The 13,301-nt window shown below is 40.2% G+C and overlaps 1 long non-coding RNA gene across 1 annotated transcript; it reads right to left on the bottom strand.

The window, feature by feature from the left end:
- Positions 1 to 11,076: 11,076 nt before the first annotated feature.
- Positions 11,077 to 12,422, bottom strand: LOC124428845. The gene is made up of 3 exons (XR_006943301.1): positions 12,023 to 12,422; positions 11,830 to 11,927; positions 11,077 to 11,749 (listed from the first exon to the last, which is right to left on the bottom strand). It is a non-coding gene; the product is annotated as an uncharacterized LOC124428845 (long non-coding RNA).
- Positions 12,423 to 13,301: the final 879 nt, after the last annotated feature.

Below are 13,301 nucleotides of genomic sequence, written 5' to 3'. Positions count from 1 at the left end.
GTCAATGAGCGGAAGGCGTTGGTAGCCTTCACGATACTCACTATTCGTTTTAGATTTCCTTACCTTCGGTTGTCCTATAAAAACGTTCCTTTGTTAGATCGATTGATAATAATTAATCGAACGACAGAACGATATAATCGAAGTGTAGTAGTCGAACGACCGAACAATATAACTGAAGTGTCGTGGAGCGCAGCTACTTATATACTCGGCTGCGAAGCGGTAGGCGGCTCGAAGTAGCATCGTAGTGGGAATGATGCCGTTATGTGTAGTGGGGATGTCGTCGCCATGGGTCATGGTCGGGATGGAATTTTAGAAAGTTCCGTCTGAAAGACACGTGTGTTTTGACTTTTACAAATTCCTTAAATTTCTTCGTCCCTTTCTACTTTTCCGGAGATTGACATCGCTATCACAAATTCCTTAAATTCTTTCGTCCCTTTCTGCCTTTTCTCGAATTTAGTGATTGTATGTTTGTTACTTATTTTCTAGTGTTTATTTTATAATAATGTTAGTTTGTATTACTAGAGAATCCCTTTACATTGGTCTCGAATGTGTCATATAATTTTGTTAGTTACTAATGCAAATAAAGTTCTTATTCGCTTCTTTGGATTAATAAAAGAGTTGGAAAAAAAAGTATTATAATGTGAAATACGTAAAGTGTCCCCACTTACTTTCTATACTGAATGATCTAAGAAAAATGTTATTTGCTGGTATTAATATTGTATGTGTGAGAAGGGTTCGGGGTGTAACACTTCTCCCCTTATTTGAAAATGTGCGTAGATATACGTGCATTTTAATATCTGTCTTTGCTTAAATACGTGTTTAATTTATAAAATGTTCTCGGTCTTGCATCAGCTGTGTACTCTCCCCTCTTTCTTTGTCGAGGGCAGCAGCCCCGAGTGCCGTACATGCGTTTATTTCTACCTTATTTTCTCTTTTGTCGAGTTGGAGAAGAAGATGTGTCATCGAACTCGATAGTGCTCCCAAGAGATGTAAACTGTATCCGTAGATGTTATGTAATGCGCATCCATGGATGAGTGTATCAAATCGGCATATCACATTTTTTATAAATGCGTCTGTGATTTCTTCTGAAGAAGCTTGTCGAAGAGGAATTGCGATAAAGTATTTGGTAAGAAGATCTTGTATCGTTAAAATTCGAAGAAATTGTATCGTTAAAATATCGTAGCTATTCCCGGATTTCGTGTTCGTTAGTGGACCTACGATATCCATGGATATTTTATCGAACGCCTTCCCGGGTTGTCGGTGATAGTCATTGTTTGGTGGGTTTTTAGTCTGATAAGTTTCTTCGTCTGACAGCTTCTGCATTCTTGTATTTAATTTTGTATATATTTTTTCAGATTTGACCAATAGTATTTTTGTCTGATTCTCGAGTAGGTCTTTGATACACCTTTGTGTCCATCTATTAGTTCAGAATGATTGTCTTGAATAATTCCGATTCGTTCGGTTTCCTTAGGTATTATTATTTCGTGTTTTAATATGATGATTTTCGTTTTGCTTTTTGAGAAGATCGAACGAATTTTATGCCTTACGTTGGCCCAGGATAGATCTCTCTGGTTCTTTAGAGATCGCTATTGTCCTCAGTTGTAACTCGATGACCGCGTCAAGAGGAGAGTGAAGGACTCCGTCTAAAGTTTTTAATTAAAATAGATAGCGAAATTCTCTCCTTGACGGATAATGCGATTAAATATCTTTCACTCATTTTTATAACTTTTGCTCTTCCGAGAGTTGCATCAGTAGCTTATAATTATCTGCAAGTTCTTTCTCGCATATGTCTACCGGTGTTCCGTTTGTCGTAGTGAAGAAGGTAATATCTTCATTATGCACCATTATTCTGTCTCTTATCTCTACTCTACTGCCATAGATGTGAGCGTACGTTTCGTTGGTTGAGGTTTCGTCACTCGTATCGTCTGTTTCGTCGTATAAGTCGAGTGTGGCTTGAATAGTTTCATCTGTAATATGTCCCCTTTCTTATCTTGAGATTCATTAATCTCTTGTGTATGCGCGTGTTTACTTTTGGACGTATACAGTTCTTCCTCGTTGGAGTTTGCCACTATTATGGGAAGTATTGGTTTATGGAGGTGCACGGGATTTTGAGATAAGGTGTCTGCGTTTTTTTTTACGTTGGCATTTACGTTCCTTTTTCCGATCATATATATTTGTACTCGTCTAGCTTTAATCGCTAGCGTATTAATCTCCATGTAGGATTTTTTCTGAATTCAGCCATAATAGTGGCCTGTGGTCCGTTTCTTAGGGAAACAAGGACTATAAAGATAAGGTCTGAAGTTTACCGAGTATATAATAGCTAATAGCTTTTTTCTATTGTCGAATAATTCTGCTTTGCTTGGTTAACCGTTTGCGTACCAGAGGGTTTTGACCAAACATGATTGAAAAACGCAAAGGAGCACTATCGCGATTCTTCGATTACATATCGAAAAAAACCGGAGAGCGCGATAGCGCTTATGTTCAATGCGGTAAACAACGGGGCCGCGCTTTTCGTGTTTGTTTCTTTTATATCAAATTCAAGTATGAATGAAAAAATATATATATATATATAATATATATATATGTATTCTATTAATTTAGAATAGGTAACAACAAAATACAAATTGGATTACTAATAGCGATGCGACTTATATGCGTCTGAAAGGCGGAGCGGGTTTCGACAAATTTCGGGTGGGCCGTCAGTTGTCTGTTTCGGCCAAATGCCCTGGCTTTCTCTGACACAAAATTTGAAGAGCGCGAAAGTGGCTCGTGATACGCAAACGGTTAATAACGCATTCTGAAAAAAAACTGGAGTAACTTAAAATATCGTCTAGATATACGAAAAGTTCGTTTCCTTGCAGTCGCGTGAGAATCGAATTCATTAATCTCTTCAATGTAGAAGGGGCGATCTTTAACTCGAAGAGCATTCGAGTAAATTCATAATGATCGTGTGGTGTAGAAAATGCTGTTTTAGATGCGTCTTCTTTGTCATCGCTATCTGGTGAAATCCGGAAGCCAAATCAAACGTGTTGAAGTATTTGGCACTTCCTAACTAATTTAATATCTCAATAATGTTAGGTAGAGAATAGCTGTCCTTTACCGTTTTTTCGTTTAACATTCTATAGTCTATTATCAATTTCCATCTGCTTTTTTCGGAACGATCCAGAGAGAAGAATTATAGGGCAATTTGGAAGGTTGAATGACCTCATTCCCTAAGGCTCACTTATTGGTTTATTTATCTCCTCCTTGTGTATAGGAGGGAAGCGATATTGGCTTACGGAAACAGGCGTCGAATCTGCTGTTTCTATTTTGTGTGTTATAGTGTTGGTGAACGTAAGTTTATCTCCCGGTAAATGAAATAATTCTAGTGATTCTTTTATCATATGTTCTGCCGTTCTCGCTTTTTCTGCGTTTAAAGATTCCAAATTTATATTCTGGAGAGCTCTTGCGTAGCGTTCATTAGACTTATCTGCGACTGGTCTACATGGGCGAGTGAGAGAGGGGAGGATTTGGGAAGGACTCGTGTAGCCTTGGTCAATTGCGCAACCTCCGTTATCTCGGTCTTGTGTGTGAGGCGTTCTAGTTTCTGAGCGTCGTTATCTCGCCCTAAGGGAGACAAAGTCCGTGTGCCGGATTTACTAACCTCATTTGAAAAAATACTTTTGAAGGGGAGATAAGAAACTTTTAGATTTCCTTTATCTCCGTTGGGAGATAGGCTATGATATAAATCATCTGTGCTTCTAGGCTCTGGAGTCGATAAGATACACATGTTGACCATTTCGTCTTCCTGTAATTCTCTCGTCGGGATAATGAGGTTGACGTCTTCCTCTTTAGTATTAAAATCCTCGTAAATGTTTCTCCATTATTACTAATTACTAAGGCTTCGCCTGCATAAATTCCTTCTCCTAGTTGTAGTGAGTGCAAATACACTACTTTATTTTTCTTTGTCCAAAGTGCCTACTTTGATTACGTTACTAGTCCGTTCCGGAATGGTTTTCTCCTTTGGCTTGACGAAGGGTATAGTCATTCCAGCCCTTCTACGTGTTCTTTAATATAACTGTTCTTTGCAGCGTCTTTAAAGAAGTCGGATCCGATCATGCCGTCATGTGGGATAGGAAAGGAGTCGGATACAATGTGGAATTCTACGAGGTATCCGTAAATGTCGACAGTTCAAGCACCGTACGTAGATACTGTTTCTTTTGTAATTCCGTTTAATTTGATTTTGTTTGATTAACTATACATTAAATAATCATCAGCAATACCGATTTTTAGTATATTAGGCTCTCATGTCGACTAAGAATTCTATTTTTCCTTTTAGGTCTTTTAGGTCTTAGGACTGTGCGGATGTAGTTGGTTCGACCGTTCTTACTATCATTATTTGACGCATTTGTGCGTTAACCCCCGAAGTCGTGTCTCTAGACAGAGGGTGACTTGCGTTTCCCGACTGGCGTTCTTGCCACTTCTTCTTGGGGCATTCATCAATTGTGTGTTAGTAGTTTTTGCTATACCGGCATTCTTTTGGATAATTTGAATTTGATGAGGTAGGAGAAAGGGAAGGTCCTACAGCAGGAGGAGTATAAGGTAGTTAAGGAGAGGGAGGAGTATGATATGTTCTATGGGTAGGAGCTTGATTACGCTTTTGCTGATCACGCGCATTGTTATATCATATTATATCCTACCTTTTTGCAATATGTATGGATTTCGAGTAAAGCGTCAGTCTGTATTATTCGTGTGCTAGCTCCTCTCGATTTTCGCGATTCATGATAATAAAAATCAGCTGGTCTCTCGCGGTTGTTTCGTTGTTGTCATGACTTTGCCGCCTTTCTTCTGTTCCATTTGTATTGCATCGTAAAATTTAATTATATTGCCTTATCGCAAGCGTCGGTAAGGTCTCTGCATTGGCTAGCTGATAAGTATGGGAAGAACACCATTGGAAATCCGGTGCAGAAGCTGTCAAGAGCAAGTTCATCTTCTTCGCGTTTTTTCGCGTCGGACGCTTCTTCCCAGTATCCTTCTTCGTCCATGAGCGCTTCATGGAGGTCTCTTACTCTACCGATATAATCTATCATCGGTTCGTTTTCTCGCATTAAAATATTTCAAAGTTCCGATCTGCAAAATTCCTGCGAGTAAAGCGTTCCTAACGTTTGCCCGATTCGATTACATAATGAGTTAATTGTTTTAAGTTCGCGTTCCTCAATCGCGCGATACGCGGAGTTGTGTAACATTCGTATTGCGGCTTTTGTGAAAAGGACTTCCGGTTAATCCGATATCATTTATCACGCTCTTTTACATGCTTTCATAAACGAGGTGAGAGGCATATTTCTCCCGTCAAAACGCGGTATCATTCCTAATGCCTCGTTAGTTGAGTGGTTGTCAGAAGTAGAGCGGCTCTCGCTCCTTATGGTGAGTATTTCCTGCATCATAAACGCAATAGGATCCATTTCTAATGTCGCGATAGATGCGCGTACGGTCTCACACTTTAGAATTTCTTCGCGGTCGCGAATGGCCTGCTCGCGTGCGGGTATTCCAGATGAAGCAATTTCATATGAACGTCCACCATTTCAGTGAGTCTAGAACTACTTCCATTCTCTCGATGGGTGCGTCGGGTTTGTTGGAATGAGTCGCTTTATCAGATGACATGCCATATTAATCGCGTCTCCCACCGTTACCTGTTTTGTGTTACGTCTCACTCAGTACAGGCCTCAAAAATATATGTAAGTTCTAGATTTACCTGAGGAGCTCCGGCTTTCGTGAGATTTGTGACATTTTGGGCCATTATCGGCTATGCGCAGTTCGTGGCACGGGATAGACACCTATACGAACAGCCTTCCGATGCGATGACCTCTTCAGTAGCATTGACAGGAGCTAGACCATGAGGAATCTCTAAACTGCCTTTCGCCCGGTGATCGGACGGGTCACCCGGGCGATAAGTCACCCGGGCTCTGATCTTCTCTTCCACTGAGTTAAATACGAGGCGATGAGGAGCTGCCTCACATGTGTTGTTGATATCCGTTGGATGAATTCCCAAATCCATGTAATGACGAATCGGATCGTAAAACGACGCGAATATCCAGCGTAAGTGATACTTGCTACCACCAGAATAAAGGAAGTTATGATTTGAGAATGCAGAATAATAACTCGTGCGATTCGTACGCATCTCTAGTTATTATATAAAGGATGTGATTACCAAAACACCTGCGATTCGTACTCATCCCTAGTTATCGGGTGATGTATGTGGTTACGATAAGTCCTTCATTTCGTACGCACTTCTAGTTATCCGGTAATGAATGATATTACTTTTGCTCGTACGATTCGTAGAATAACCAAAGAATAACCAAGGTGAAGGATTCACGTTTATAGAATGGTAGCCTTATTAACACCAAACTTGTCGACTGCATAGTAGAAAGACCTTGAGACTGGCGAGAGAATTTAATGAAATAGCTTAGAATTACGCGAGGTTGCCTGGGAAGCGCAGCCGGAGTTATATGAACAAATACTGATTTAAACCTAAATATTTTATTAATAATTCCACAATATTTGTTAAGTGTCAGTGTACAATTAGAAAACAAATATCGAGACGACGCGTATAGTAGCCACGTAGTGTATCCCAAGAACGAAGTATCAAGATAACCAAGTGAAGTAGTTGAACGACCGAACAATATAACCGTATGAACTAAATAAAAAAAATAACCGAATGACCAAAATACCCAAAGAGCCGTGGCGTGTAGCTGCTTATAAACTTGGTTGGACTGCGGTGGGCGGCTCGAAGTGGCGTCATAGTGAGGACGTCGTCGCCGTGAGTCATGGTGGGGACGACGTTGCATCTATCAATAGTATTTGGAAAAATCCTTTTAACGTCTGGAAAACACTTGCATCATCCGTTTCGCATGTTCCTTCGTCCCTTTCTGTCTTTTCCAGAATTTGGTGATTGTATTCTTATGTATGTAAAGCGCTCGTGTATTTTATAATAAGGTTTGTTTGTATTACTAGATACTCCCTTTACATGGGCTCAAATTTGTCATATCATTGTGTTAGTTTCTTATGCAAATAATGTTCTTAACATTTACGATTTTTTGTAGTAATATCCGAGAGTTGCAAAAATATAATATAATGCGTAATACGTAAGGCGGTCCCATTTACTTCCTATACTTAATAATCTAAGAATAATGTTATTTGCAGGTATTAATATTTTAAGTATGAGAAAGGTGCGAGATGTAATATGTCGTTATCAATCATTATTTTCAGAAAACCAACAAAATAGAACCGAGTTCCTACTAAATTACCCCATGCACACAGTATTCAGGCGAGGCTAGCCTGCTTTAAGAACTCTAATTTGTTCAAAGTAAACGTACCGGCCCATTTCGACACTCAGTGAGGAGCACCGCGAGGGAATATTAGTCGGACCGCCCCAAAGAGCTAAGCCCACCGATAGGACGTCCGACATCATGCCAGTAAACGTTCAGCGAGCGGTGAACAGACAATGTGAAACACAGATTCAACTACGAGCTTTTTTACCGCAACAACTTTAATATACGCTATTGGAGCTGGACTTACCGCGGCTGCTGGCACCGGAATTGCCCTCCAATGGATCCTCGTTAAAGGATTTAAAGTGTACTCATTCCGATTACGAGGCCTCGGAATACTATCGCTTTTACATACTTAATTAGAGAGAAGACTACCCTTCCTTAAAAATTCGCTTCTCGCTATTAACACTTATTAAGAGAAATTCGGCCTGAGACTTTATATTATATTATGTTGTTATGGCCTCAATCTCATCCCGACCTTTGACTGAATTATTACTGGAACGTTGGGATTTTATGCTAAATACGGACAATCGTGGTGTAGACAGCGTTATTTGAGTCATTCCCAAAAAGTTTGCCTTCACCGGTTCAAACAATTCGGTATTCGCAATTCGAATCTGATGGCTTTTCAGCGCAGATACACCAGATAGAATCTCTACTCCGTGCGCGCTTAGAGTATATAAAGAAGTTAATTTTTTCGCTCGGAATCGAGAGAGTTGATGATCGTTAAGTAGCCGTGATTTTCTGTACATTTCTTTTACCAAAGACAAACCAATGTACTATCTAACGCCGAAGCGCGTACCATATAAGGGCCATTCAGTCAGAGACACCAATCCGTGTAATGCTGTGAGGATGTGTATTATACTTTCTCAAGCACGATTCGAGCAAGGCGAAACGTGCACACTCTTAAAAATACCGATTATGCGGCCGGCGACACACGGTGAAATACATGAAGTCTTATGGGAACGGACTGGCGGATAAAAAGTTCAACCGCTTTTCGCAAAAAAACTTAGTCTCTGGAGTATCGAACGCATTAGCTTCCAATTATAAATTAAAAGAGAGCATCCCCTTTGGACCCTGCCGAGTAACGGCGACGGTAATTAAACATTGCAAAAACACCAAGATAAGATAGAACTCCGTTTCTGGAACGATTTACCGTCACAGTTTGATGACTTTCGACTAATTCTCCCATTCGTATAAGTTTACAATAAGAAACGGTTTCGTAATTCTCTCTAATATACGACCCTTTCGTATAAGTTTTGTATTCATCACAATATTTCCGAATAATTGTTCTATCCTCTTAGTACTGAGAATGTTCTCTTAATGGAGGGAGAATCAATCATTCGTTCAGTCGTATAGCATTTTTAAAACTTACGCTCGAATCGTCGATTTTAGACGAAACGTAAATTTTGGTCGATTCAATCGAATAGAGCATTTTGCTCGAATCATGCCCTTCAATCGAATCGTGCACTTTGGGCGAATCGTGCATTTTGGTCGGATCGGCAATTTTGGGCAATTCGTGCAAGCTGACGAATATGTTTCCTTATATATAACGATTATCCGTCAGAGTGGTCGGCGACGCTGGATAAAACACACGGCGTCTTGTGGGAAAAAACTTCAAAAACGAATTGACCAATTTAAAAAACAATCTCTATTGAGCCCCTATACGCTTCTAGACGTTTCTTCACGTTTCATCACGCTATTGTTAACAAAATTCATATAAAAAAATGAAAATTATAAATAATATTGCTAATTAAATATATATTATTAAGCATAAACCATTTGTTTTAGAAATCGAGTTTTTTAATAAACCAATAATGTTAATACGTATCTAATTAAGTAATCCTTCGTTATAACATTGCCGTTTTTACAATTCTTAATTAACAAATCGATAAAAAATTCAGTTCTGTAAATATTTCGTAGTAAATTGTTGGAAGGGCTTTATTTGACGTTCCTTCGTCGATACGACCCGCTTTTATTGTTTATTATTTATTAAATTACAAAAACAATTGTTATTAAAAATTCATCGGCGAAAACGATGTTTTTGCCCTCTCAATCAGTAATGTCAAATGAAAAAACGATATCGTGATGTATAATAACGTTCACATTGTTCACTTTAATTAACAAGTGGATAATACGTGCAATTATGTAGATTTTCCGAAACAAATCGATGGATAGGCTTTATTTAATGTTTCTTCGTCGATACGATACGCGTCTAATGTTTATTTGCGAAAACGAATGTTTTAAACAATTCATCGACGAAAACGACATTTTAGTACAAAATTTATTCCTGGTAAATTTAAAAAGGGTAAATAGACGTCCAGAAGAATATAAAAGGTCGATTGATTATGTTTCTTGACGGGAAACGTTTGAGCGATTCAATCGCAAGATTTTTCCCAAAATACGCCGTGTATTTTATCCAGCGTCGTCGACCATTAGACTGCTTAATCGGTATATATAGGGGAGCATCCCGGTCGGCTTGCACGATTCGGCCAAAATGCATGGATGGTCCGAGAAGCATGATACGACCAAAACGCACGATTCGTCCAATATTAACTACTCGAACAAAAACGACGATTAAAACGATACGCCAAAATGAAAATAGGTAGTCACTTTTAATGTGAAATAGTCCTGGGGGATAGTGATTGCTTGAATTAAACAAGTCTTCCTTTGCGCAAAATAAACTCCTATTCGCATGTCTCCAATGTAAAAATTTCAAATTTTGGGAGTCGAATTTGTCCGAAAAACACAGACATAACTTTCTCTCGACTAATCAGAATATTTCAAAGTCCGACAGTCGCACTGTCGATAGGCACTCACGTAACTATCCCTCGACTAGTCAAAATATTTCAAAGTCAGACTATCATATTGGTTCGAAAGGCACTCGCATAACTTTCCCGGACTAATCGAAATAATACAAAGTTTGAAAATAATTGCTTCCTTCTGGTTTCGGAAGTAATATGTTTATGAGCTACCACCGACCATACATTGTTTCCAAAGTATCATTGACGACTTGCACTCGAAACTGACATATTCCCGTGGGCTATTGCCGACTAAACGATTTTGTTTCTATGTATCGTAGTCAGATTGCTTTCAGGTTTCGAAACAAGTATTCTCAGACGGAGCGGCCCGACGGGCGAGCGTCGCTGCGAACGACAGGTATTGGAGCGCGCAGTAAAAAATTATTTGCTTCGCACGTTTGCATTATAAAAACTAAATATTTATTTAAATAACTTTTTCATATAATCCAACAATATCATAAACATACAAATTTAGTCCTATTTACATATAAAACCTTTTATAATCGAGTTTTGTATTTTATAGTTCGAAGCAATCACCTATGTGCAAAATAAGACTTCATCACTACAAAGTTTTAAATTTCAATGAGAGGCTATTTGTCTTCTTAGACTAGTATACCCATGCGTATTACGCCGTTTAGGAAAACCAAAAAACGCCAGCCACAGCGTGAGAATTGGGCGGCTATATGCCGACATGCTTCCGCAACGGTAAAAAGGCTTGGGCGACTGCCGATATTCGTCCGCAAAGGGTTAATATATATATGCAATATTGCATATAGGTGCAATGTGGGGTCACATCTATCTGACAAGACGAATCCCCAAGCAAAAGGCTGAGTCTCTACAGATCATAGCGTGGCAACTACTCTATCGAGTACAACACGCCTGCCAGTTACTTATGTCGTCTACAGAGGATTTCGAACTGTGAGAACAAAGGTCGACCGTTAGAGACAATGCCGTAACTAGGTGAGAACCCGGCGTTGGTTCCATATGGCAAACTGGGCTCATGCAATGACCGGCCAGTTGACCGATCACCTAGTACTATCACATTGTTTTGAACCTTTCCACTCAAGAGACTCTTAGAAATATCTTTGCCTTCATTGACTACGAAGGATACGGCCTTAGAGGAGTTCAGACATATACCCACGGATAGTAGCTTCGCACCAATAGTCGCTCGACAGAGTAGGTGAACTAAATGTTTCAACCTGCAGTTCCCTCGTACTGAACAGGATTACTATTGCAATGACTATTCATCAGTAAGGTAAAACTAACCTGTCTCACGACGGTCTAAACCCAGCTCACGTTCCCTGATGGAGAGTGAACAATCCGACGATTGGCGAATTCTGCTTCGCAATGATAGGAAGAGACGACGTTGAAGGATCAAAAAACGACGCCGCTATGAACGCTTGGCTGCAACATGCTACTTATCCCTGTTGTAATTTTTCTGATATTTCTTGATGAAAACTCTTCAAGCCAAAAGGATCGATAGGCCGTGGTTTCGCAGTCTCTACGCGCACTGAACATCAAGATTGAGCCAGCCTTTGCTCTTTTGCACTACGAGAGGTTTCTCTCCTCGCTGAAGTGGCCTTAGGACACCTGCATTATTCTTTGACAGATTTACCGCCGCAGTCAAACTCTCCGTCTGGCAGTGCCCTAGAATCGGAATAAGTAAAGAAACGATAAAAGTAGCGGTATTTCACCGAAGATGTTGCAATCTCCCACTTATGCTATACCTCTCATGTCTCCTTACAGAGCCAGTTGAGAGACAAGTACTACAGGGACTTCTTTCTCCGCTAATTTTTCCGAATCCGTTCCCTTCGCAGTGGTTTTGCTAGAAAATAGATAGGGATAGTATATTGTGAATGTGGACACCAATTGGGAGCCTGCACCTATGCCCATTAGGGCATACACTACAAAACCACCTACTTAAAGCAATCTCCATAACCAAGTGACTGGACTTGGAAAGACTCAAAACTCCTGTTGCCGAAACAAGGTGAGCGGTTTAGCCACGTCCAACATCCTCGTAACAACGAGTCACCACGCTGATGGCAGGATAGCAGGTTTTAGGTAGAGTATTGGGTTGTAGTAAATAAAAGGAGATGCATGCAAGCGTCCCCGACGCTATCCTGTTCGAGAATGAGTAAACCTGAAAAGATTACGAGCACCCGTCCCCATCACGACAATTCCGACTATCACAGCTGAACAGGGTTCATGAATTAATAACCTCTAATGAGGAAGGTTTCTTTGAAAAGGCCTCGGCCGTGAAGACAAGGTGTCTCGCTGCTTCTAGTCAACTGCTTTCGCGGAAAATTTCTTCCAAAGCAACTCTCTGAGGTTCAGAAACCGGATATTCGATGATGTGATGCGAATCCGTGTCCTCTTTGCCACACTCGCATGATCCATCAGTGACGATGTTTAACCAAACGTTTAACCAACCGTTGAGTCGTATTTAATTTCCTGAGATCCCCCTCCGTGCAGAGATCGGACCATCCTACTCCAATGTACTTAACCGTAGGAGTAAACACGCCGCGATAAATAGCTCGGAGTGTGCAATGACGAAGTCCGCATTTACTAGCAGTCTAGTAAAATTAGGTAGTTAGTTAAAGTTAGGTAGTTAGTTAAACTTAGGTAGCTAGTCTACCTAACTTTGCGAGTAGTGGGCCGACCTTGTCGTTTAGGTAACTGCAGTTTGTCTACACCCCTAACTCTTTGTCGATATGTATCCCAACATATCTTACAAAATTCCTAAATTTTATGCTATTATTCCCTACCCTTATAGTAAAAGGGCTGGGTCCGTTTCTTTCGCTGTCTTTCGTTTCCTATCCGGAGTAAACCTGAAAAGATTAGTAGAAGGGTAGTCATCCCCTTCTACCGATGAGTTTCCCTTTCACCCAGTCACTGCGGTTTTACGCTCGAAGATCGACAATTTCGCTTACGAGCACCATCAGGTCTACCGTGCAGTATCGTTTCTCTTCGAGTACCTTTCTCGAATCTCCATCTACAATAACGAATATATGGTACGCGTACGTAAATGAGGATTCCTCTAGTATCCTCAGAAGCTGGTCGAACATGAGATTCCAGCAGGAAAGATCAAGGATCAATTATTGAGGGCATCTTCTCGAGGCATACTTTGAGACCTCATGTTTTCCTAGAGCGATTTTAACCTTACGATCCATGAAGTAGCTTGCCATGACATTAAAGACGT

The sequence above is a fragment of the Vespa crabro genome, chromosome 13 (genome assembly GCF_910589235.1).
Source record: "Vespa crabro chromosome 13, iyVesCrab1.2, whole genome shotgun sequence".
In the NCBI taxonomy this organism is placed as follows: domain Eukaryota; kingdom Metazoa; phylum Arthropoda; class Insecta; order Hymenoptera; family Vespidae; genus Vespa; species Vespa crabro.
The sequence above is the reverse complement of the archived record's forward strand: the minus strand, read 5'-3'. Positions and strand labels throughout refer to the sequence as shown.